Below are 4,708 nucleotides of genomic sequence, written 5' to 3' on the forward strand. Positions count from 1 at the left end.
CACATGTGGACGACGCATACGCGTGACCAGTGCATTAGGCAATCGACACGTACACGTGGATGACGTGAACACGTGACCATGAACGTGTTCAAGCGATGCGTACGCGTGGCTAATGCGTACACGTGACGAGCATCACGTGTTGTAATTGACAGAAAATGGTGAGGGTGATTTCTGGGCTGCTTTGGACCCAGATTCAGGCCCAAAATACTGATTAGAGGCTGTAGAGTGGAGCTGGAAGGGAGGAATCATTCATTCACACTTTCATTCATACAATTTTAGGTTTAGATGTAATTTTCTAGAGAGAAAGGCTCTATCCTCTCTCTAGATTTTAGGATTTTTAGTCTTGTTCCTTCTCAATTTCAGAATTCTACCTTGCTTTAATTTAGTTTTCTTCTACTTTTATTTGTTCTAGCACTTTCGTTATTTACTTCTCTCATTGATTCTTTTATTTTGCTAACTTAGTTTATGAGTTCATGTGTTACTCTCAATTTTCATTAATGCAATTTATGTTTCATGTTTCTTATTGTTCAATTGCTTTGTTATTATTATTTCTTTGCTTTGGTTAGTTTTGGATTTTGCTATGTCTCGTTAGTTTTCTATGTTTTTATGTTATGCCTTCCAAGTGTTTGATAAAATGCTTGGTTGGATTTTAAATTAGATTTTTATGTTCTTAACTTGGATTGATCCATTAGAGACTCTTGAGTTATCAAAATTTTTTTGTTGATTGGTGATTGAAAATTGCTAGTTGGCTTAGACTTCACTAAATCTAGTCTTTGATTAGGACTTGTGAAGTTAAATTGATTTTGCTCACTTGACTTTTCTTCGTTGTTAGAGGTTAACTAAGTGAGAGCAAAAGACAATTACCATCATAATTGATGATAATTATAAGGATAGGAATTCCAATTCTCAATCCTTGTTAGAACTTTTCTTAGTTGTTATTTTTTTTCCTTGTTATTTACATTACTTATCTTTTATCACAAAAGCCCTAAAAATACTTTTCCATAACCAATTATAAGTACACTTCCCTGTAATTCCTTAAGAGACGGCCCGAGGTTTGAATACTTCGGTTAATTTTATTGGGTTTGTATTTGTGACAAACAATTTAAATATTGATTGAGGTTTAATTGTCGGTTTAGAACTGTACTTGCAACGCGTTATTTTTGTGAAAATCTTTACCGACATTTTTCCTTCGTCAAATTTTTAGCGCCGTTGCCGGAAAATTACAAATGTGTGCCTTATTATTGGTTATTGTGAATATTGTGAATAATTTTGCTTCTTGTTTCTTTGTTATTTGTTTTTAGTTTTAGGAGTTTATTTTCCTTATTTTATATTAGTTTTTGTTTTTATTCTCTCCTGTTACTATGAATTCTCACCCCTTTGCCTATGAGTTTGGTTACAATTATGTTGTAGGAAGTGGAGATTATAATGAAGGGTTGCATCAAGGATGGGACAATCAAAGATGGGAGGAGCCACAAGGATTTGATCAACCCTCTTGGCAACAACCTCCTCTAATGCGTTATGAGCAACAACCATTCTATGATGCATACGAAGACAATGGTTATGGTGGACCTCTTCATGACAATCAAAACCACCACCATATATCTATGAACCCCCACCTCAATATAGCCCTCAACCACCATACTCACAAGTCCCGTTTTACCAAACATCTTCATATGATCCTAATCCATATCCACCATACCAACCACCTTATGAACCACATGCATAGAGCCACCCTAATTCCAACCCAACTACTCCCAAGAACTACCACCTCAATATACACCACCACTAATGTATGCGAACTTTTAACCACAATATGATCATAATTATGTTAGCCAAGCGGAACAAGAGCCTATGGATCATTTTAAGGAAGCAATGGATCGACTTCAAGCAACTATCCATCAAATGGAGTGAGAGGAAAGCTGAAAAGCACCCAAAACTCTCATGGCTAACAAATATCAACTTGAGAACAAAGGACTGGAGTGTGTTGTGCAACAGGTGGAAAAGATGGAGAGTGTTGAACCGGCACATCCTTATCATGATGAACCACCCTTTTATCATGAACCTTTCCTTCCAAGCAATGAACCCTCATATCCACTCCAATCTCCAATGGATGAAACTCTTGGTGTTCTTCTTCATGGGACAAGAGAGATGTAAGGGGAGTGATGAACGGATAATTTATACGCTTTTTGGCATTATTTTTAGGTAGTTTTTAGTATGTTTTAGTTACTTTTTATTATATTTTTATTAGTTTTTATGCAAAAATCACATTTCTGGACTTTACTATGAGTGTGTGTGTTTTTCTGTAATTTCAGGGATTTTTTGGCTGAAGTTGAGGGACCTGAGCAAAAATCTACTCAGAGGCTGAGAAAGGACTGCAGATGCTGTTGGATTCTGACTTCCCTGCACTCAAATGTGTTTTTCTATTGCTACAGAAGTCCAATTAGCGTGTTCTCAATTGGGCTAGAAAGCTAACATCATGGGCTTTCCAGCAATGAATAATACTACATACTTTGCTCCAGATTTGATAGCCCAAACTGGCGTTCAACGCCAACTAGAGACCCTTTTCTGGCGTAAAACGCCGGAACTGGAGTTAAATGCCCAAACTGGCATCCAAGCTGGCGTTTAACTCTAGAAAAGCCTATGCATGTATAAATCTCAATTCTCAGCCCAAGCACACACCAAGTGGGCCCTGGAAGTGGATTTCTGTACTATCTGCACTTATTCACTTATTTTCTGTAATCCTTAGTAACTAGTTTAGTATAAATAGCACTTTTTTTACTATTGTATAAAAAAGGATCGGAAGCCATTTTTAACATTTGGGAGGCTGGCCATTCGGCCAAGCCAAGACCTTTTTCTCTTATATATTTTCCAACGGTGGAGTTTCTACACCTCATATATTAAGGTGCGGAGCTTTGCTATTCTTCATGAATCAATGCAAGTACTATTGTTTCTCTTTCAATTCATGCTTACTTCTTCTCCAAGATATACTCTCGTACTTAATTCAGTTAAGTCAGAATGAAAGGGCGATCCGTGACAATCATCTACTATCTTCGTTACTCGCTTAGCCAAGATCTATGTGCCTGACAACCACAAACGGTCTACATGATGTTCAACGTAGTCACTGGATGACAGCTAGAGTATAGTCTCTTGGGTCTCTAATCCATGGATTTGACTTGTCTCTCTCGACAACAGAGCATTCAAATCCGTAAGATTAGAACCTTTGTGGTAGAGGCTAGAACCAATTGGTAGCATTTCCGAGATCTGAAAAGTCTAAACATTGTCTATGGTATTCCGAGTAGGATCTGGGACGGGATTAGTATGACGAGCTTTAAACTCACGAATGTTGGGTGAAGTGACAGTGTACAAAAGGATAGAGAGATCCTATTCCGACACAAGTGAGAACCGACATATGATTAGCCGTATGGTAGCTGTGCCTGGTATTTTTCATCCGAGACGAGAGATCCGACAGTTGATTAGCCATACAGAAACCGTACCTGGACCATTTTCACTGAGAGGATGGATGGTAGCCATTGACAACGGTGATCCACCAACATTCAGCTTGCTAAGGAAGGGAGCACGCATGATTGGATAAAGGCAATAGGAAAGCAGAGGTTCAGAAGCAACAAAGCATCTCCAAACACTTATCTGAAATTCCCACCAATGAATTGCATAAGTATCATTATTTTAATTTATGTTTTATTTATCTTTCAATTATCAAAACTCATAACCAATTGAATCTATCTGACTAAGATTTACAGGATGACCATAGCTTGCTTCAAGCCGGCAATCTCCGTGGGATCTACCCTTATTCGCGTAAGGTTTTATTACTTGGACTACCCAGTGCACTTGCTGGTTTGTTGTACCGGAGTTGTGAAAAGTGTGATCACGATTCTGTGCACGAAGTTTTTGGCGCCGTTGCCGGGGATTGTTCGAGTTTGGACAAATGACGGTTCATCTTGTTGCTTAGATTGGGTAACCATCTTTCTTGTTTCAACCTTTATTTTCTTTTAAAAAAAATTTATATTTAATAAAATCATAAAACCAAAAAAATTTTGTGTTTCTTGTTTGAATCTAGTGTCAAATTTTAAGTTTGGTGTCAACTGCATGCTTTTAATTTTTCTTAGATTTTCAAAAATTCATGCATTGTGTTCTTCTTTGATCTTCAAGTTTTTCTTGATGATTTTCCTTGTTTGATCTTTAATTTTTCTTGTTTTCCTGATGCATTTTCGAATTGTTAGTGTCCCTGGTACAAAAGTTTTTAAGTTTGGTGTCTTGCATGTCTTTCTTTTTTAAAAAAAAATTTCAAAAATATGCTCTTGATGTTCATCATGATCTTCAAAGTGTTCTTGGTGTTCATCTTGACATTCAAAGTATTCTTGCATGCATTATTTGTTTTGATCTTAAATCTTTATGTTTTGTTTTATTTTGTTGTTTTTCTCTCTCCTCATTAAAAATTCAAAAGTAAAAAAAATATCTTTTTTCTTATTCTTCTAATAATTTTCGAAATTTTGAGTTGACTTGGTCAAAAATTTTTAAAATTTAGTTGTTTCTTATTAGTCAAGTCAAAATTTCAATTTAAAAACTTTATCTTTTCAAATCTTTTTCAAAATCAATTCTTTTTCATTTTTTTATGATTTTCGAATTTCATTCTTAAAATTTTTTCAAAATCTTTTTCATTTTTCTTTTAATGTTTTTGAAAATTTTAAAA

This window comes from Arachis hypogaea, chromosome 4 (genome assembly GCF_003086295.3).
Source record: "Arachis hypogaea cultivar Tifrunner chromosome 4, arahy.Tifrunner.gnm2.J5K5, whole genome shotgun sequence".
Taxonomy (NCBI): Eukaryota; Viridiplantae; Streptophyta; class Magnoliopsida; order Fabales; family Fabaceae; genus Arachis; species Arachis hypogaea.